Source organism: Bufo bufo, chromosome 5 (genome assembly GCF_905171765.1).
Source record: "Bufo bufo chromosome 5, aBufBuf1.1, whole genome shotgun sequence".
Lineage (NCBI taxonomy): Eukaryota > Metazoa > Chordata > Amphibia > Anura > Bufonidae > Bufo > Bufo bufo.
In genome coordinates this window covers 413,103,846-413,127,205 of record NC_053393.1, presented here as the reverse complement: position 1 = coordinate 413,127,205, position 23,360 = coordinate 413,103,846, and the positions used below count along the sequence as shown (strand labels likewise).

General features: G+C 40.2%; 1 long non-coding RNA gene across 1 annotated transcript; it reads right to left on the bottom strand.

Annotated features, from left to right (window-relative positions):
• Positions 1 to 811: 811 nt before the first annotated feature.
• Positions 812 to 9,490, bottom strand: LOC121001319. Its single transcript, XR_005779027.1, has 3 exons — positions 9,479 to 9,490; positions 9,432 to 9,436; positions 812 to 1,004 (listed from the first exon to the last, which is right to left on the bottom strand). It is a non-coding gene; the product is annotated as an uncharacterized LOC121001319 (long non-coding RNA).
• Between the last annotated feature and the right edge of the window lie 13,870 nt (positions 9,491 to 23,360).

Here is a 23,360-nt window from a genome sequence, read left to right as displayed (position 1 = left end):
CACGCGAGTGCAAAACGCAGTACAATGTTTTGCACTCGCACAGAAAAATCGCGCATGTTCCCGCAACGCACCCACACCTTTTCCCGCAATGCCTGTGTGAACTCAGCCTTAGAGAGCTTCCCTGATGGCTCAGTCTTCAGCCCTGTCTATCCTCTCCAAAGCAATTTTCTAAGGGTACTTTCACACTAGCATTTTTCTTTTCCGGCATAGAGTTCCGTCACAGGGGCTCTATACCGGAAAAGACCTGATCAGGCATATCCCCAATGCATTCTGAATGGAGAGTAAGGGTACTTTCACACTAGCGTTTTTCTTTTCCGGCATAGAGTTCCGTCACATGGGCTCTATACCGGAAAAGAACTGATCAGTTTTATCCCCATGCATTCTGAATGGAGAGTAATCCATTCAGGATGCATCAGGATGTCTTCAGTTCAGTCGTTTTGACTGATCAGGCAAAAGAGAAAACCGCAGCATGCTACGGTTTTATCTCCGGCGAAAAAAACTGAAGACTTGCCTGAATACCGGATCCAGCATTTTTTCTCCCATAGGAATGCATTAGTGCCGGATGCGTTTTGCCGGATGACACCGGAAAGACGGATCCGGCATTTCAATGCATTTTTTCGACTGATCAGGATCCTGATCAGTAATCCGTTCAGGATGCATTAGGATGTCTTCAGTTCAGTCGTTTTGACTGATCAGGCAAAAGATAAAACCGTAGCATGCTATGGTTTTATCTCCGGCAAAAAAAACTGAAGAAATGCCATAGGAATGTATTAGTGCCGGATCCGGCATTCAAAAATACAGGAATGCCGGATCCGTCCTTCCGGCCTCCGCATGACAAGCGGAGAGACGGATCCGTCCTTGCAATGCATTTGTGAGACGGATCGGCATCCGGATCCGTCTCACAAATGCTTTCAGTCAGTGGCAGATCAGCGGATCCGGCGGCCAGTTCCGACTACGGAACTGCCCGCCGGATCACACTGCCGCAAGTGTGAAAGTAGCCTAAGCTGATTTACAACCAAATCATAGTTCAACTTTGAGTTGGTCTTAAATCTCCACAGAAGATCGATAGATTTGAAGATAGATTTTTAGTAAATTTTCTTACCGATGCCTTTCTTTTGCATTATCAACTCTATTTAGTTCCTTGATCTGCATACCGACTCTTGAAACCATTCAGCATCTTCAGGGTGCAGCAGAAGTCAGTCTCTGTTTGCAAGCCTATGAGATTTTCAATGTGGACAGACCCTGACTTCCGGTCACCACTAAAGACGTTGTATGATTCAGAGAGCCATTGTGCGGGTCACTTGGTACAGCTGAGGACTAGAATGGAGCTGATAATTTAAGAAGAGAGCCACCCGTAAGAAATCTAACAGCAAATCTATGTAAAAAAGGGACATATATGAGGAAAGCTTTTCTCGACAATTTTTTTTTAGCTTGTCTGGCAGCTTTTGCTTTTTTTACTAGTAATGCAAATTTATACATATTATATTTTACTTTGTTGTGCAGGGCATACTATGTATACGTCTTACAAAACACTAAGAAAAACAATAACCTAAAGAAGAACATTCAAAACTATAAGAGAACATCAAGAAGTAACCAAAAACTGAAAAGAAATATATGAACCCAAATTATATATCAAAGTACGCACAACATACACAACTTGTATTTCTTGTGATTAAAACGCTGTTTTTCTTTAGTTGATGTGAGTTATTATACTTTGTTTAAATATGCAAATTAGGCATTTGGTGCAATGAGTGCGTCAACATTTCTTTAAAGACTTTGTTTTCCGTCTTGCATAACGGGAACCCGACGGATCTGTTTTGATTCCAAGAGACTTTTATTAGGACGGATCAAAACGGAATGCCTTTTAAAGGCTTCCGTTTTGCATTCCGTCATAATACAAGTCTATGGGCAGCATAACGGGTCCGTCCTTCCGTCTTATGGATTCTGTTATTTTCCGTTTTAACCATTTTATAACGGAATCCAGAACGCAGATGTGAACCCACCCTTAGTATGCAAATTAGGCTTTTGGTGCAATGAGGGCATCATCATGACTCTTGGTGCACCCAAGCTCGTCTTCTTGGCTACTTCGCCACTGCCTGGACTGGTCAATCAAAGTAGCCAAGGAGGGGCGTGCCACAAAAAGGAATGGAGCTTTACTTAATACTTAATTTGCATAGTAGGGAAAATTACTATAGCTCAGGAACGTAGCCTCAAAGTAACAAAAGAGAGACCGCTCTTTGATCAGGTGAACCACAGCTAGGTGTCCTTTTAAAGGGAGGAATATAACATGCACTGCATTTTACTTGAGGCTTCTTTTTTTGCATGTTCCAGGGCTACAGCATACTTATACAAAACTGTCAAATCATAATTTAATGGAATGAAGCACACTTAAAATTCAGAGGCTGCTCATCGTTGGCCAATGAGGATAAATCAAGAAAAAGTACACTAGAAATATGTGAACTGAGTGACGGTCATTTATCAGCTTTATTTCATTTTACCAAACAATTGCTATTAATCACAGCCACCAAGCAGCAGTGAGTAATGAATGTCTCCTCTCAACATAAAGATGAATATGTTATTGCAAGTTGTTTAGCTTAGCATTATAGAAGGGAGTCTGATTTCACAGTTGGAAACTAAGGTCAAGATGATATACTGTACTTAGGAACAGGTAGTTTAAAAACAATGGAGGAAATCTATCACACCCCAAAGAGTGATAAAGATATAAGTGATCTCCCCTGAGAAAAATCGGGCACGTTGAAATCCATTGTGGCAATATAAGGACTTTGACCATATTGCCATCCTTAAAGGTCCTCTTGGAGTTCCAAGCTTTAAAAACTTTCAAAGGGTGGTACTGGTAAATTGTAGGACAGAGGTGGGAGTAATGGTACAAGTAAGGCTACTTTCACACTTGCGTTCAGAGCGGGTCCGTCTGGTATCTGCACAGACGGATCCGCTCCTATAATGCAAACGCTTACATCCGTTCAGAACGGATCCGTTTGCATTACCATGAACAAAAAAAATAAAAATAAAATTTTTTCTTTTTTTTATTTGTTCATGATAATGCTAACGGATCCGTTTTGACTTTACATTGAAAGTCAATGGGGGACGGACCCGTTTGAAAATTGAGCCATATTGTGTCAACTTCAAACGGATCCGTTCCCATTGACTTACATTGTAAGTCTGGACAGATCCGTTTGCCTCCGTACGGCCAGGCGGACACCCGAACGCTGCAAGCTGCGTTCAGATGTCCGCCTGCTGAGCGGAGCGGAGGACAAACGGTGCCAGACTGATGCATTCTGAGCGGATCCGCCTCCACTCAGAATGCATTAGGACTGGACGGATCCGTTCGGGGCCGCTTGTGAGAGCCTTCAAACGGAGCTCACAAGCCGAGCCCCGAACGCTAGTGTGAAAGTAGCCTAAGTAGTAACTCTTCCCAGCAATCTTCTGTATCTATACCTGAACTACATAAAACAACAACCCCTAATCACTACAATCACTACAATGAAACAGGAACTAAGGGTCCTTAGACATATAGATGATCTGGTTGAACATCGGGAACAAATGAAGCACTCCTGATATCTCTCAGATCATCAGCAGAGATGAGGGCTGCATTTATATGCAGCAATCGCCTCTGCTATATGTCGACAAGCGATCGCATGTAGACAACCAATATTCCTGTGCAGCAGATTGTTCTTTATAGACAGTACAAACTGCTGCATAGGAACAATTTCCACGGCAGCAGAACAACATGATCACCCAGCGAACAAGGGCACATTATTGGAAATGTGCGTTTATACAGAAGCTCATCCCCGATAATTTGCCTGATAATCGTTCTGTATTAAAAGGACCTTACAATTTGTCTCTTAGGTTGGGTTCACATCAGCGTTATGTATTCCATTATAATATGGTTATAACGGAAAATAACGGAATCCATAAGACGGAAGTCAAAATGGAAGCCTTTAACCCATTAAGGACCTTGCCATTTTTCACCTTAAGGACCAGGCAATTTTTTTGCGAATCTGACGTGTCACTTTATGTGGTGATAACTTTAAAACACTTTTACTTATCGAAGCCATTCTGAGATGGTTGTCTCGTCAAATATTGTGCTTCATGACAGTGAAAAATCTGAGTCAAAATATTTAATTTTTATTTTTAAAAAAATACAAATTTACCAAAAATTTGGAAAAATCTGCAATTTTCAAAATTTCTATTAGATAGTGATACCTCCTAAAATAGTTATTACTTTCCATTTCCCATACAAGTGAAACTCCAAAAATTAGAATATCGTGCAAAGTTAAATTTATTTTAGTAATGCAACTTAAAAGGTGAAACTAACATATGAGATAGACTCATTACATGCAAAGCGAGATATTTCAAGCCTTTATTATAATTTGGATGATTATGGCTTATAGCTTATGAAAACCATAAAGTCACAATCTCAGGTACCCTTTGTTCAGGGGGAATGGATTAATTAGCTGACTAGAGTGTGACACTTTGAGCCTAGAATATTGAACATTTTCACAATATTCTAATTTTAAGTTGCATTAATGCAATTCCTTTTAAAGAGGACCTTTCATCGGTCCAAACATTGTGAACTTGGTTATAGTAGGCGGAGTCTGCCCTTGTTCTGCTGGGCGTCTCCTTCTCCTAGGCTGTAGCGCTGGCCAATCGCATCACAGAGCTCACAGCCTGGGAGAAAAAACCTCCCATGCTGTGAGCTCTGCGCTGCGATTGGCCAGTGCTACAGCCTAGGAGAAGGAGACGCCCAGCAGAACAAGGGCAGACTCCGCCTACTATAACCAAGTTCCCTAAGTCTCCGCCTACTATAACCAAGTCTCCGAACATACCGGAGGACATAAGGGGAGAATGGAGCGGCGCCCAGGGATAATAGTAAGTGCAGTGAGATCCCTGGGCGCCGCTGTATATGTCATGGTACTTCGTTCACAATGTTTGGACCGTTGAAAGGTCCTCTTTAAGTTGCATTACTGAAATAAATGAACTTTTGCACAATATTCTTATTTTTCGAGTTTCACCTGTATGTCTACTTCATGTTTGGATCATTTTGTAAATTACATTATTTTTTTTTGGGACGTTAGAAGGTTACATAATATAAACCACCCATAAAAGGCCCCATTTTAGAACCTACACCCCTCAAGGTATTCAAAACGGATTTTACAAACTTTGTTAACCCTTTAGGTGTGCCACAAGAATTAAAAGGAAAATGTAGATAAAATTTCTGAATTTCACTTTTTTGACAGATTTTCCCTTTTAATCAATTTCTTCCAGTAACCAAGCAAGAGTTAACAGCCAAACAAAAGACAATGGGCCAGATTTATCATGACTGACAGCTCACTCCACTTTAACATATGGCTAAAGTCAGTTTTAGCCAAGTCAGATTTATGATCGGCCCTTTAAGACTGTAATAAATGTGGTTTGACGGTAGCAGTTTATCCGTCAGTAAGCAGCTTTACAAAAGTCGCACATCTTTACGAAAAAGTCGCACGTTCTATTAAAAAGTCTCATAAGATAAGCATGGTCCTCACTGGAGTGAAATTGCGACTTTTTTGCGACTTTTTAAATAGTCCCAATAGTAAATCTGTCTAGAGATTCATTTACATAAGAAAACACGGCCACTTTCAGAATACTGGCGAGCATAGTGCAGAGCAGAAAAAAGTCACAAATTTGTGCGCAGTTTTAGCATTTGGGACTTTTTTTGGGACTTTTTCACTCCATTATTCTGACCTGAGCTAATTATAAATCTGGCCAAATATTTGTTACCCTGATTCTGTAGTTTACAGAAACACCCCATATGTGGTCGTAAACTGCTGTACAGGCACATGGCAGGGCGCAGAAAGAAAGGAATGCCATTTGGTTTTTGGAAGGCAGATTTCACTGGTATAATTTTAAGTTGCCATGTCACATTTGAAGACCCCCTGATGCACCCCTAGTGTAGAAACTCCAAAAAAGACCCCATTTTGGAAACTACAGGATTAGGCCTCTTTCACACTACCGTTTTTTTTTTTCGTTTTGCGGTCCGTTTTTTGCCCGTCCGTATATGGTCCGTATACGGAACCATTCATTTCAATGGTTCCGCAAAAAAAACGGAATGTGTTCCGTATGCATTCCGTTTCCGTATTTCCGTTTTTCCGTTCCATTGAAAGATAGAACATGTCCTATATTTGGCCGCAAATCACGTTCCGTGACTCCATTAAAGTCAATGGGTCCGCAAAAAAAAACGGAACACATACGGAAATGCATCCGTATGTCTTCCGTTTCCGTTCCGTTTCGTTTTTTCTGAACCATCTATTGAAAATGTTATGGCCAGCCCAATTTTTTCAATGTAATTACTGTATACTGTATATGCCATACGGAAAAACGGAACGGAACGACGGAACGGAAACGGAAACACAACGGAACCAAAAAACGGAACAACGGATCCGTTAAAAACGGAACGCAAAACACTGAAATGGACATACTGTAGTGTGAAAGAGGCCTAAGGTGGCAGTTTTGTTGGTACTATTTTAGGGTACATATGATTTTTGGTTGGCCTAATCTTACACTTTTTTTGAGGCAAGGTAACAAAAAATAGCTGTTTTGGCAACGTTTTTATTTTTTGTTATTTACAATGTTCATCTGACAGGTTAGATCATGTGGTATTTTTATAGAGCAGGTTGTTACGGACGTGACAATACCAAATATGACTTTTTTGTTGCTGTTTGTTTCAGTGTCTCCAAATTATGAAAGCCATATTTTTTTTTTTTTGGGGGGCGACTGTCTTATGTAGGGGCTAATTTTTTTTCGTGATGAGATGACAGTTTGATTGGTACTATTTGAGGGTGCATATGCATTACACTTTTTGTGATGCAAGGTGACAAAAATGGCTTTTTTTGACACCGTGTTTATTTTTATTTTTTTACGGTGTTCACCTGAGGGGTTAGGTCAGGGCTCGACAAATCCCAGGCGCCAGGTCGCCATGGCGACCAGGAATTTAGTCCTGGCGCTTGGGTATTTGTCAGCCCGTTTTCAAAGGTGCCCGGGCGATGGGTGGGGAGCTGCCGTTCTGTCCGGAGGCAGCACCGTTTGAAACAGCTCCGTCACAGCACACAATAGCAGAGACGGCGGCAGCAGGGAGGGGAGGGGCTCGGGAGGAGTGTAATCTGATCCTAGAGTGGAAGCTGCTTCTGCCAGCCTCTCCCCTCCCCGCCCACCAACCAATCAGAGCTGAGGCAATGCAAGGACTAGCAGCTCTGAGTCACTGACACAAGTACAGGGAGTCTAAAGAATCGAATGAGTCACAGGTTAAAAGAATCTAAAGATCCGACTTAGTTAGTGACTCATTCGATTCTTTGAGTTAAAAGAACCGTCAGTCAGACTCTAGAACAGGTTACACTGAGGCTGATACTTTTGCAGCAGTGATAAGATTAAGTGACAGGACACAGAGTTTAGATTACAGTTTGAATTAACCCTTTAGGATCAAATTGGCTTCTCAAGGAGATCTATATGTTAAAGGCATCCCTTCTTCTGTCTCATTCAGTAGCTATATAACTGAGGGTACTTTCACTTTATGACGCGGCTCCGCCTGGCTCCTAACTTTTTTAGCTGGCTCCTAGATTCCAAGGAAATTTGTCAAGCCCTGGGTTAGGTCATGTGGTATTTTTAGAGAGCAGGTTGTTAAGGACACGGCGATACCGAATATGTCTACTTTTTTTGGTTTATTTAAGTTTTACACAATAACAGCATTTTTTAAACAAAAAAAAAAACATGTTTTAGTGACTCCATATTCTGAGAGACATAGTTTTTTTTATTTTTTGGGCGATTGTCTTAGGTAGGGTTTCATCTTTTGCGGAATGAGATGATGGTTTGATTGGTATCATTTTAAGGTGTGTATGACTTTTTAATCGCTTGGTATTAAAAAAAAAATTAGCACTGTTTTTATAATTATTATTATTATTTTTTTTTTACAGTGTTGGCCAGATGGGGTGGTGGATTATGGGATATTTTTATAGAGCAGGTTGTTACGCACACAGTGATACCTAATATGTCTGGGTTTTTTTTCTATTTTTTTATGTCTTTTTTATGGGAAAGAGGCTTTATTTTTAATTAAAATAAAATAAAATGTATTGTTAAAAACACTTTTTTTTTACAATTATTATTTTTCATTTTTGTCCCACTATGGGACTACAACATTACAGGGTCTGATCCCTGTTTCAATGCAGCACAATACATCTGTATTGTACTGCATTGACCATCAGTGTAGGACTCTGTACATGGCAACCATCGGGTCCCCGCCACCGCAGCGCGGGGACCCGATGGCTAAGAAGACGGAGCGTAAACCTCCCATATGCCATGGTCAGCACTGAGTTAATCCACCGGCATCAGCGTTATTACCAATGCTGGTGGATGCAGCAGGGATCCAGCTGTCAGTAACAACCGGATCCGTGCTGATTGCCGGACCGCTCATGGGGGGAGGAAGGACCGCAGGACTAGAATGCTCATCCTGGGGCGCAAAGTACCGGCCATTTAGGATGAGCAAGGTGTTAAGAGGCATTCCGTTTTGATCTGTCATAAAAGAAGTCTATGGGAATCATAACGGATCCGTCTGGTTACTTTTATGCAAGACGGAAAACAATGTCCTGTCGACAGGACTTTTTTGTCCGTTCTGCGTAACGGTAACCAGACGGATCCGTTATGATTCCCATAGACTTCTATTATGACAGATCAAAACGGAATGCCTCTTAAAGGCTTCCGTTTTGACTTCCATCTTATGGATTCTGTTATTTTCCGTTATAACAATGCATAACGCTGATGTGAACCCAACCTTACAAGCGCAATTGCACTTACCTAACAAATCAAACATCTAATGAATCGATCCTACCAAATATTCAGCCCAGTTGTTTGAATGAATCAATCAATGCAATCCTATACAACAAAATTCTGAATGTAGTTGTCTATACAATCTATACATATTAGGGTTGTCACAATACCAAAATTTTGATTGGATTTCGATACCACGTGAAAAAAATAAAACCAAAAAAGCTGCGTGCATTCCGCATTTTATGGAAGGTCTGGACCATAATAGAAAAGTCCTAACCTATTTTTTGCACACGGTGACTAAAAAATGGCGAATCGCGCGGTTTTTATATTTTTTTCTGTTATGGCGTTCACCACATAGGAGATATTTTTTAATATTTTAATAGTTCGCACTTTTTCGGGCACGGCGTTATGTAATTTTTGTTATTGTTTATATATTTTATATGCAAAATTGGTAAAGGTGGTGATTTGAACTTTTTGTATTTTGGTGGTTTTCTCTTTTTACTTTTTTTTTTTACTTACTAACTATTAGCCCCCTTAGGGGCGAGAACCTGGGATCTTTTAATCCCTTGTCCTATTCACCCCAATAGAGATCAATTAGGGTGAATAGGACTTCACACTATCCCTGCTGCCCTGTGCATAGTACACACAGCAGCAGAGAGATTACCATGGCAGCCAGGGCTTCAGTAGCGTCCTGGCTGCCATGGTAACCGATCGTAGCCCCAGGATTACACTGCTGGGGCTCCAATCAGAAGCTGCCACTGCACCACCAATAAGGAGGAGGGGAGGGGACCCTGTGGCCACTGACCCCAATGAATATAACAATGGGGGGGGGGAGCTGTGGCCACTGCGCCACCAATGATTATAATAGTTATAATACTTGGGGGGTTGGGAGCGCACTGCGCCACCAATAATTATACTTTATAATACTGGAGGGGTTGGGGGAGGGAAACTGCGCCACCAATGAATATAATTAACACATTAATTTAAGTGTAGGCAGCGGGTGCTGGCAGCGGTATCACATACCTGGCACCTGCCCTCTATGACATGGTGCTGCGATCCCTGAGGGGTTAATTGCCGGGGATCGCAGCGCCATGTCATAGAGGGCGGGTGCCGGGTATGTGATATTGCTGCTGGCACCCGCTGCCTACACTTAGATTAATGTGTTAAATATATTTATTGGTGGCGCAGTGGCCACAGCCCCTCCTCCTCTCTGCTATCAGTCCATTGGTGGCAGAGGCAGCAGCGGCACAGGGGGGTAGGACTGCCTCCTTCTCCCCCGTGCTGCTGAGAACATGGCGCGCGCTGAGTATAATGATACTCAGTAGCGCAGCCTAGTATCATTAAATAGTAAGACCCAGTATCATATCGATCCGGGTCTAAAAGTATCGAAACTTTGATACCCAGTGCAACAGATATAAGGGTACTGCTATATAATCATGTTAGGATAAAATGTATTTCTTATTGTTGACATGTATATGGGAACCACATCATCTCATGTAACTTTAAGAACACATGGGAAAAAAATCTCTTTTTGTTTTGGGTTGTTCTACTCTACTTATTTTAATGCACAGATGTAAGTGAGACAAGTTAACTAATTAACATATTAATCAAGACCCATCAATCTTGTCGGAGATGACTCCCTCATGTATCCACACTAGATGTTTGTACAATTACTAAGGGATGTAATGCTACAATCCGTGTCTGTGCGTAGTGTTCATGTTTAATAAGGCCATTAATACACCATACAATAGTGCTTTAATAATCAGCTGATGCTTTCAGCAGTTTTTACACTTTTTCCCCCAAACTAAATAGTAATGTTATATACAGAGAAGAGCACTTCTTTTCCATAACTCACTGGCACACAATAGAAATTTCTCCATAAGATGATTTTATCTGGTGAGTAAATCTTCTTGGCTGTTGAATAGCCTATATATAACTAATGAAGAAACAGATGTTAGGCTACTTTCACACTAGCAATAGGATTTTCCCCATTCATTGTCAATGGGGACAAAACGTAACTGAACAGGAAGGAATGCTCCAAAATGCATCCCGTTCCGTTCTCATACCGGAGAGCAAATCGCAGCATGCTTTTCGTCCTGGGATGCGGAGCAGAACGGATCCGTCATGTCCCAAAATGCAAGTCAATGGGGATGGATCCTCTGACACAATAGAAAACGGATCCGTCCCATTGACTTTCAATAGAGTTAATGACAGATCCATCTTGGCAATGATAATACAACCGGATCTGTTCATAGCGGATGCAGATGGTTGTATTATCAGTAACGGAAGCGTTTATTCTGAACCCTCCTGGATCCAGCAAAAATGCTAGTGTTAATGTAGCCTTAGAGAGACAGATAGATAAATACTGTAGATAGATAGAATTAGATTCTAACTTTGAGCCCACTCACTTATTTTCATCTGTTGCTTACCAGAAGTTAGTGAGAACACAAAAGTTACTCTTTTGCTCTAACTTCAGATTTACTAACATCTTTTGGATTGGCTGGAAATTTTCTTTTTTTTTTTTTTTTCCATTTCAATTTTTTCCCTGGAATGGAACCAAAACTTCTTCCTTTTGTATCCACTCCTGCACCAAATACTACTCGTGAATCCAGGTTTAAAGGGATTGTCTGTGAGAAGAATTTTCTTAAAAAAGTGGGCAGAATGGTTTAAAAATGAATACTCACCCTACCACCTCCCACCACTCCCATTTCCATGCTTCCTGGGTCCCTTGTTGGTTTCTAATTTCTGGTCTCTCTCGACACAGGAAACGTGGCAGCTCAGCCAATCACTAGTCACAGTGGTGACCTGCCTGATCCAGTGATTGGCTGAGCAGTCACATTTCTGCGCAAAGGGCCAAGAAGAAAAGACCCTGGGGAGAGTGAGGGGGTCTGGAAAACATGATATCAGGAGTGGCAGGGGAATGGTGAGATGAGAATAGTTTTTTTTAACTTCGACTAGTCTCGTCATAGATTTGGCAGATTCTCAAGAGGGCCATGTGCCATACTGAAAGCTACAGAAGCCTCTTAGCTGTCAAAGATTTCTGTCTTCATTCACGCCTGAAAAGTGGCGCAAATGAAGATAAATGTTCCAGGCCTACTGGCCTTGCTCCCTCCCCGCCATGCCCCCTTTTCAGACAGTGGCGAGGGCGGTGTAGAAACGTCACTTGGGAAAAGATTCAGCAACACATGTAAATTATGTAAATTGTGTTAAGGATTCCGTTAGCACGGACCATAACGCAATTCCATGACGGAATGCATAACGGAATGCCTTTAGAGGCATTCCGTTATTCATTCCGTCATAATAGAAGTCTATGGTCTGCATAACGGATCCGTCCATTTCTATTATGCTGGAGTCCTCTCATGCAGACTTCTATTCATATACTTCTATAGACCCCTACATGTACGGCGTTGGTATCCTAAGGGTTAAAGGTGTTATGCCATAAAGATTATTACTAGTCTATGGACAGGACATAAAAATATTTCATTTTACAATGTAAATGTAATAAAAAATACCTTGCGTTTTGAGATTACTTACACTGTGAGATTTCTGAACTACATGTGAGATTTCTAAACTATCAAAATTTCCAACCAGCAACAGAGAGCTGTGAATTTTAAGATCCCTAAAATGCCTGGTAAGATCATCAATATTGTAATAGTCCTTTAAATTATATTTTCAACTGCTACATCAGACAAATACAAACAGTAGCTTATATAGGAAGCATGCTGACCATTCCAGCAACAGCAGTAATATAAATAAGCCAAAACAATCACATAAAACCAATAAGATATGATACAATGCCATTATAGAAGGGACTGAGAAAGAGAAGTGGATAATAGAAAAATGTGAACATATGTTTGTATTCCGTACAGTTAGCAATATCTTCCAGCAGACAATTACTGTGCAGTTGCCTTTGAAGTGTATCCTTTAGCGTTCTATGTTCTGAATGCTGTATTTTACATTAGCTTCTAATATAATTAGTGCTAACATATGGCACAGTCAATAGGACATTTGGAATCAGTTTACCATGCCCTTGGGTGGAAAGGCGTAGGGTTTTATTGGTAGGAAAAAAACAGAACTGCCCATCAAAGTGATATTTTTAACTACAGGACTAGACAATTTTTCCCCGGTGGTCAAGCTTTAAATTTTTTTTCAAAAAGACTGAAAATGGTTTTCATCAAAGATGAAAAAATGTAATGCCGCTTAGTAAAATGTCTGTAAAATGGAATGAAATGCGTGACGTGAAATGCAAGTCCTGGTGATATAAACCGTGAATATCCTGCTGATACCTCATAAGGTAGAAACTGCTTCATACGAACACTACTTGATGTCATTCCAACCACTTTCATCAGAATAAAGTAGGGCAGTTCACTAACAGTTAGTCTCCAGATACTCCGTTTTACGCCAACACTTCAACAAACGCGCTGGTTGGTTACTTAACTTTATGTGAAATTGACCCTAGTGTATTTGTGTGTTTTAAATACTAGATAGTGACCATCGTTAGATACAGGGAGTCATGTCAAACTCTGTACAGCACTGTAGGAAAATTTGGTAAATATATTGGAAATAGATACCTAGTAAAATAATGCTGATGTAAAAAGAAGATTAACCACTAGGGGCACCGCAGCAAAGATGACTTTTGTTTTGATGTATCAATATTTCATACATGGCCAGGAAATACTCTACTGCTCATACATGTGCCATGGCTTCGTTTTTTAATTTTTTTATTTCAGGGGGTATAAAGAAGAACAGACATTACATAGTGAACAACTAATTAACAATTTAAACATGAGGAGTGAGGGCCCCACAATCTATGAGAAAATAGGGGTGAACAAGTGTGCTTGGTCATCTTTTATGCTGTTTCTCTTGAGGTCTTATTAACATTGGGGGTTAGATTGGTGGTCTGACCTGAGGTCTAATGAAATATATTTTTTATTATTGTCCACTTATAAAACCTAGGTGCGTCTTATGGGCCAGTGATTCGTATAGGGCGAAAAATACGGTAACTGAAACCAATGGAGCCAAACAGACCCTAACAGGTGTGAACATGCCCTATTACATAGTATGCAACAGGCAAACCAGGGTAAAGGTATGCAGCAGACCCTTGAGTTTTTCAACTAATGCAAATTCTACAGCTCAAGAAAATGGGTGAAACCCTTCAAACACAACTTTTAATAAGCATCTCTCAAATATATATATATATATATATATATATATATATATATTTACCCAAATCAATTTAACCAAAAGAAAAACATACCAAAGCCTGTAATCCATTCTTATTGATTATCTATCCTTTGGATAGGTCATCAGCATCTGACCGGCAGGGGTCCGACACCCAGGACCCCCACTGATCAGCTATTTGCACAGCTTAGTCCCATCCCCCACCTATGCTGTTCCAACTGTGCCAGGATCTACATTTCTCTCCACTTCCTTCAGATGTCTTGACACAGGTAAGGTTACTATAGCTTTTGTTCCGCTATGTGCAGATCGGGAAAAAAGGTTTTTCTTTGCACTGGAATACCTGTTTAATGGTGATAAAAGGTCATACATCAATTTATAAACTGAGACAGGCTTCAATAAGATGTTTTAATAGGGCATGCTTAAAGGGGTTGTGTCATCTCAGAATCTGGGGTGAAACAATGAATGGATCCCCCAAAGTGACCCTATTTTTAAAACTATGCCCCTTAAGTGAGCATTTTGACGCCACAGATGTTTTGCAAAAATGAATGCACAATAGATGATACAAAGTGAAAATTATGATTTTTCAACCGATATGCCATTACACAAAATATGTTGTATCCAGTGTAAAAAGTAAGCCATCTTATTATTATGCAATGCTTCCTGGTCTTAACAAAATGTAGTCCTAAACTTTTGCCTGAATGTATCATGTAAGAGGGCTCAGAAGTAAAGAAGCACCATGCACATTTTGAGGCCCAATGTGGTGATTTGCACATCTTCTGCTGACAAATGTAGAGGCTCTCGGGCAAAATAAGTCTGTCCCTCAAGGTATTAAAGGGTGGAGTAAGAATTTTGACGCCACAGGTATTTTGCAGAAATTAATGCACAGCAGACCGTGAAAAAAAGAGAGTTGCAATTTTTCCACAGATATGGCATTTCAGTGACTGCTGAATATACTGTGCCCAGTGTGGTGCCACCTGAGATTCACAGTACACTTCTTTAACTCATTGGCAGGTTCTACCGTGTACAGAAATGTCAGAAATGTTGACACACAGCAGAGCTCAGACGGAAAGGAGCGCCATTCGACTTTTGGAGGACAGATTTTGCTGGACTTGTTTTCGAGTGCTACTGTACATCAAGTTTGCAGAGCACCTGAGGTACCTGTAGAGTGGAAACCACTAAGTGACCAAATTTTGGAAACTTCACCCTTCGAGTTAAGTATCAAAAGGTGGAGTGAGCATTTTGACGCAACAGGTATTTTGCGGAAATTAATGAGCAAAAAATGAAAATAGCAAGTTTTCTACAGATATGGCATTTCAGTCCCAAATATGTTGTGTCTAGCTTGTCATCTGAGACACACCACGCTACTTAAATTGTCGGGTTTTACTATTTACAGAAATGTCATAAATGTGGACATTAACTGCTGTTTGGGTACACTGCAGGGTTTAGAAGGTAAAGATCACCTTTTGCTTTTGCAGTGCAGATTTTGAAGGATTGGTTAATGGGCGCTATGTTACTTATGAACAGCCTTTGGGGTACGAGTACAGCTGTTTTCTGAGAAGTATACATATTTAATTTTTCTCTGGACAGAGCTGTGTGAGGACTTTTTGTGGAATAAGTTGCCATTATCATTGGTTCTATTTTGAGGTACATACAGCTTTCAGATCACTTTCTATTTTGCTTATTAGGAAGCAGGATACAGACAGCAATTCTGCCATTGCTTTTTGTGGGGAAAATAAAATGTTAAATTTATTGTGCTAGTTTGATTACAGAGATACCAATTTTATATATACAGGGTGAGTCAAAAGTCGCAGAACACCATTTTATTTCAGAAACAAAAGGGAAAATGAAATATCTAGATACCCCAGGAAATAATGGGTGAGGGGGCCTATCTTTTAGTCCATGCCCGAAACATGGCTGCCTTCTTAAAAGCCGCTAAATTGGATCAAGGGCAAATTTTTCCTACGGGAAGGGGTTGTGTGGATTCGCTCTGGTAGTTAGGACTAGCGGATGCAGTATAGAGGCAAAGTACACAGTTCTTGAATCAAACAGCGGTGTTTATTCACACATTGGTTTAGAACAAAATACAGATAAGCTGTATCACAAAACGCAGGTGGCTTGGTGTTTGTTCACACGCAAGGAAAGCATAAACAATAAGTCACCTTTTCTCCTGGGTGTTAATTCACACCCTGTTAGCCGTTCAGCCTCATCAAGTCCATAGGCGGCCTGTTCGCCGTTAGAGGGGCCTGAGTCCTCTAGCCCGGATCAAACCTCAAATCCCAGCACAGCCCTCAGTTCACAGCACACAGACTACTGAGCTCCACTATCAGATGGAGGTAAATCCACACACCTGGCAGTGCCGGCTGGTTTTTATGCATGGCAAAACCCGGCCTGGAACATGGGGAGTAGTCACCCACCCAGCACTTTGACTACTCCCAGTAAGAGCCGTCTCGGATCAGCTATAACAGCCATGCCAAATCTTTAGGTGTCAATTAGCAATAGCCGCTGCTGACACATAAAATACCGGCTCTTACTTCATCGGGGCCAGGAACCTCAGTGAAACATACCTTCCATCCACGATGATTCCAGGTACCTTCTTACAGGGGTCATGTAGCATATCAAAGAAGACCAGAATATTCCCTGAAATCAATTGCCATATCTCTTAAGGTTCAAAACTTCAAAGTTCGTTGTTCAGCACCAGGGACAACACAGTGAACATGTCACAGGGAACGTTCTCGATTGTTGTTGTAACTTTCTGTGTTAACTTTTGAACCCCAAGAGATATTGCAAATCTAACTGTGGCAATCAATTTCCGGCCTTCTTTGATATGATACATAACCCACTTGCCATTGGAAAAATCTGCCCTTGATCCAATATGGTGGCTTTCAAGAACTGGCCATGTTCCGGAAATAGACCCCTCACCTATTACTTGCTGGGGCATTCAGATATTTAATTTTCCCTTTTGTTTCTGAAATAAAAGTGTGTCCTGCGATTTTTGACTCACCCTGTATATATTTTTTTAGTTTTGCCACTTTTACACAATAAAAGAATTAAAAAAATATATGTTTTTGTGTTGCTATTTTCTGAGAGCCATATTTTTTTTTTTTTTATTTTGGGCATGGTCATACGTAAGAGCCTTTTTTTTTTGCGAAATGAGTTTGTTTTCATTAGTACCATTTTGGGGTACACAAGACTTTTTGATCTCTTGATGTAAAATTTTTGGGGAGGTAAGGCGACCAGAAAAGGGTTATGGCATTTTTTTTTTTTTATCGCGTTCACCTGAAGAGGTAGATCATGTGATATTTTTTTATAAAGCAGGTCATTACTGACGTGGCAATACCTAATCTAATATGTTTATTTGTTTATTTCTTTTTTTACAATAGCTTATGGCTTAATGAGGGTAAAGTGGCTTTTTACACGTGAAACTTATTGTTTTCGTTTCAGAAAACACTTTTTTTATTTTACACTTTATTTTCCCCCTATATAGTTATAGAAGACCTTCGGGGGCATTTAACATTACTTTTTTTTTCCTTTTATTGCTGATTTCTCCTGTAACTGAAGCTGACTTTCTAGCCCCAGTTACAGGGGAATACAGCCCCCATACATATTGTACAGGGCTGAGCTACCTCACTGCAGAGCTGATCTGGGTATGCTAATACCCAGCATCTCATGCAGACTCCCAGCAATCATATGATCGCTAGGAACAGATCAGGAAGTGGCACTTGAGCGCTGTGTATAGAGCAATAGGGAAGGCAGGAACGATGGAATACTGTCCCTACCTCCTTTAGGGCTCTTTCACAAGAGTGGATGCCGTGCGTGGAATCCACTGCGTGAACGAATGTCAAGTCCCGTTCCGGAGAGCAGAGATACGGAGCAGTAACATGATTGATAATGCTCTTTGCCTCTCTCTGATCTTTTTACTACAAAATCACAGTGAGATAAAACTGCGATTGTGATTTTGCAGTTAAAAGGTCACAGAGAGGCAAAGAGCATTATTAATCATGTTAATGCTCCGTATCTCTGTGGTCCAGAATGGGGCCTGGCACTCTTTCACGCAGCGGATTCCACGCACGGCATCCACTCATGTGAAAGAGCCCTTATAGGGAGTTCCACTATCACTGATGATTAGCGTGCAGCTGCATGGACATTTCAAAACTTACAATCAGGTATATGTCCCAACCGCCAAAACATATATATAGTCTATGGGGCTCTGGGACTGGTTGAAACTGTGCATGAAGATTAATCTTATTTTCCAGGGTCGCACATTCAAGCGAAGTCGTATAAAAGAGGAATCTTAAAGATAGATGTGGGAGCAGATTCTGGAGGATGTTATGTTCACACGACTGTATGTGCTTTGTAGTCCGCAAACCGCAGATCCTGCAACAATCTCTGTAAAGCGCTGTGGAATATGTTGGTGCTATATAAGCAAATAAACTAAATCATTAATAGATCTCCTATGCTTGTGAACATTGATCTAGCAAATAGCGTTATTATACAGAATGTTTCTATATCTTGGAAAAGGTTTCTGGGTTGTATTCAGACAAATAAATACTTATGACAATGAGACAGATTGCTGCTTTAATGTGTCTGCCATAAATATTATGGGACCGTAAGGAAAACACAGCGTATGTGGAATTTGCTTAAAATAATTCTAATGCATGTGCTGAGTATTCCAGAATGACATATTTTATAGCTTGGCACTTTGCCTATTACAGACGGCACAGTCTATAACCCATTACCATCCAATGCCATCAATGTATGCACGCAAAAAGAGATCATATTGTAAAAATTCTATTCAATCTCGAACTGCACTATTTTATATCAAAATAAAATGGAATATTTTACATTCATGAATATAACATTTAGATAGAAATTGTGTTTCATTAAAAAAAAAAACGAAAAAAAAAAAAACAGCACTCGTGCTACGCCTGTCACTGCTTTACAGGGCACGGTGTTCATTGCGCAATTTGCCACTTTTATGAACAAATGTTTTTATTGCATTTTTCTTCAAAATACAAGAGTACATTAACATAAATTTGCCACTTTTATGGCAGAAAATATTTTGTTTTACTACTTCTACTCTACAAAATAAAATAAATTTACACATTTTCAAAAGGATATGAAGGCAGAGCTGTGTGAGAAACTGCTCCAGCTCTCCCCTCTGCTTTCTCTTTCTATTAGCTCATTATCAGCGCTTGTTTAAGCTTTCATTGCTTTTCACATTTAATGATGGGACATATAACGCTCTATAAACAAAGGAGACAGTGTCCTCTGCATGTGACCAACTAACACTGGAATGAGGACACACATTACTTTGTGACCCACTGCAGATCGCAACCAAAACCATGGAAAGACAACAGCAAAAGCAAACCCCCCCCAAAAAAATCTAAAGAAATATACATACAGACATATATATATACATATAACTTCTATGCAATTATCCAGACCAGCCTTTACACCTCTACAGTCCACGTACAATTGTACATAGTACAAAGTTAGGCTACTTTCACACTAGCGTTTCTATTTTCCCGTATTGAGATCTGTCATAGGATCTCAATACCGGGGGAAAAAAAACGCTTCCGTTTTGTCCCCATTCATTGTCAATTGGAACAAATAACAAAAAAAAACTGAACAGAATGGAATGCTGCAAAATGCATTCCGTTCCATTCTCATATCGGAGAGCAAACCGCAGCATGCTGTGGTTTGCATTCCGTCCTGGGATGCGGAGGAAAACGGATCAGTCAATGCAAGTCAATGGGGACGGATCCGTTTTCTCTGACACAATATAAAACTGATCCGTTCCCTCATTGACTTTCAATGGAGTTCATGACGGATCCATCTTGGCTATGTTACATAGTTAATACGGTTGAAAAAAGACATAAGTCCATCAAGTTCATCTAAGGGAAAAGTGGGGACGCGAATCACAGAAGGAAATAAAACTAAGATTTCAACACATTTTCATAAGCATTAATGTTGTCTACTTTTAAGAATTCATCTAAACCCTTCTTAAAACTGTCCACTGTTCCTGCTGTGACCACAGCTTCACAGTTCTTACAGTAAAGAAGCTTTGATGCTTCCGGAGACTGAACTTTTTCTTCTCCAGTCGGAGGCAGTGCCCCTTTGTCATTTGAGGGCATTTTACCTGGAACAGTTTTTCACAGTTTTTTTTTTTTGTATGGACCATTTATATATTTGTATAGGTTAATCATGTCCCCCTTAGACGTCTAAATAAATTCAATTCTTAAAAAAAAATAAAAAAAAAAATCATAACTAAGACCCTCCATGCCCCTTATTGGTTTAGTCACTCTACTCTGTACTTTTTCCAGCTGCAGAGTGTCCATTTTATGGACTGGTGCCCAGAACTGAACTGCATATTTCAGATGAGGCCGCACCGGCGCTTTGTAAAGTGGTAATATTACATCCCTGCCCCGCGAGTCCATGCCTCGTTTAATGCATGACAATATCCTGGTAGCCTTAGAAGCAGCTGATTGACATTGTATGCTGTTATTCAATCTGTGATCTACAAGGACACCCAAATCCTTCTCTATAAGTGACTCCCCCAGTGTTACATCCTCTAGGACAGATAAAGCACAGAGATTTATCACTACCAAGATGCATAACTTTACATTTATCCACATTGAACCTCATTTGCCAAGTTGATGCCAATCACTCAATGTGTTCAAGTCAGCTTGTAGTTTATGGACATCTTCCATAGACTGCACAGTACTACATAGCTTAGTGTCATCTGCAAAAATAGAAATGGTGCTATTAATCCTGTGCTCGATATCATTAATAAATTATATAATAGAGGACCCAGCACTGAACCTTGGGGTACACCACTTATAACCCCGGACCATTCTGAACAGGAATCATTGACCACAACTCTCTGGACACAGGCCTTCAGCCAGTTTTCAATCCAATTACAAACTATACTTCCCAAGCCTATAGACCTTACTCTACCTATTAAACGTCTATGAGGGACAGTATCAAAAGCCTTTGCAAAATCCAGAAACACTACATCCACAGCCGCCCCTCTGTCCAGGCTACTACGGTACTCACCTCCTCATAAAAACAAATCAGGTTAGTCTGACAACTTCTGTCTTTGGTAAACCCATGTTGGTTATCACTTATAATATTATGTTACAGATAATACAACCGGATCCGTTCAGAACGGATGCAGATAGTTGTATTATCACTAACAGAAGCGTTTTTGCTGAACCCTGCCGGATCCAACAAAAACGCTAGTGTGAACGTAGCCTTAGTGGGAGGGAAGACTTGGCTGTAGGGTGACTGTCCGAATCCTGGCCACATGCCCAATCAGATAAGCAATAGAGTAGCTGAAGAGTATCTGAAGAGGCTGTGGCGTTCCATTGAGCACAGTAGCCTCATCACAGAATACAAAGCACAGCACTGTACATTGTATACTGGCTGTGCTTGGTATTGCAGCTCAGGTGCATTCATTTAAATGGGACAGAGCTGCACATAAGCCATGTAACCGATCAATGTGACGTTACTGGCCTAGGAAGAGGCTGCGGCTGTCCAGTTTCCTGGTTCTGTCTACTGGTGGCTGCAGTCAGCCAGATTTATAACATTTATATGGTTACTAACTTTTTACACAAGTTGCAAAAATCAATAGAATAGGCAATTATAAGAAACTTTGTAATACATCTTATCAAAGAAACATATTAGCTCTTTTCTTCCTCCTCCATCCGAAACTAACATCCATTCTGAATTATCTACTGAATCCATCCATCTTGTGAGAACAAGTCAAACTGACAGCTCATTGAAGGATCAGGTTACTAGCTCCCATAAGTCTATGGAGAGGGGAAGTGTTATATCTTACCAGAGTGCTTAATTCAAATCAACATTGTTCAGTACTTCTTATAATGTTTTCTATATGGTGTTTCGACGTGAAAGATTTAGAGAGCAGGACCTCGTATTGTCTCCATGTGAAGTGCATTGCAGACATCATAATCATAATCTCAACTCACCAACTTAGGGAAAACTGACAATTAGAAATGGACACTGCAAAGGGGAAATTGTCACAAAATGCTCAATACAAGTCATATAATGGCCAGATATAGAGGGTTTTCCTAATGTACATACCCATGGCAGCTAATTCTGAAAAGTCATCTGAAAGTGTAGGTACACTTTAGCTCTATCAGTACACTGGGCATTTTGAGCTTCACATTAAAAAAAATAGCACCTTCTGCTAAAAGGATATAAAATTTATCAGCATATACTCTAGAGCTGTATATAAAATGACATTGTGGTGAAATGTGAACATGCACTTCAAGCAGATATTGTATCACACTGGAATTATGCAGAGGCCTTGCATTTTATAATGATGCTTTTAATCATCAGGGTAATAAATGTATAAACAATTATAAAGAAATCAACATCATATTTGCAGAATTATCTGACAAAAAAGGAATTAACCCTTTAAAAAAAAAAAAAAAAAAGCATGTTCATGAAAGTTAGCATTGGCAACGAGCACAGGTGATATATGATAATACACTCCCATCCTTATTGCAATACCATCAATTACCCAATACACTTACACACGCAGTACTGCCACATCTGAAAGCCTAAGACCAGCTAAAAGCCTGCCTTGAATTGAATTACCCTAATATATTGCTGGATCCCAAAAACATCAATTACCACAGTCAGCATATTGCTGATCTTTAGACCTCCCTGGAAAATGGCTAAATACCAGAGTGCTGGGGAAAGCGGAGGGCTCCCCACTCTATTACTGAATAAATACAAACTTCTATTATACACCGGGGCAGAAGAAGCTTCTCAAAAGTGACATTTATACAGCTAGGAAAATGTCATATATTTTATTATTGGCTTATTATCAAAGATTAGAATCTGAATTCTGAGACCAAGTGATTTTACAATGTGTCACTACATATATAGAAAATACTGCGCAAAATCTGGGAATATGAACTGGAACACTCTTACAGGTAAATGAAGCCATTACAATTACAGCACTATATCCGAAAATTGATAAATATTAAATTATCCATTACACTGGTATGGGTTCATTAAAAATGAACCTGTACTTTAATCAGTTCCTGACCAGCTGTTGACTATATATGTCAGGGAGGTTGTCCTTGATCTTTGCACAGACATTTTAAAACATCCTTGCAGAGATGGCAGCTACATGCTAATTGTGAGGAGTCTGCTGCCTTCCCCATCATTCTATACACAGTACCAACAGTCATGTAATCACATGGGTCTGGGAGGCTGCATAAGCTGCTAGGTCTTAGCAGACCGAGATCAGCTATACAGTGATATTGTACAGCCCTGTACAACCTCTCTGGGGGCTGTATTCTCATATGTAACTAGGGCTACTACCATATGAA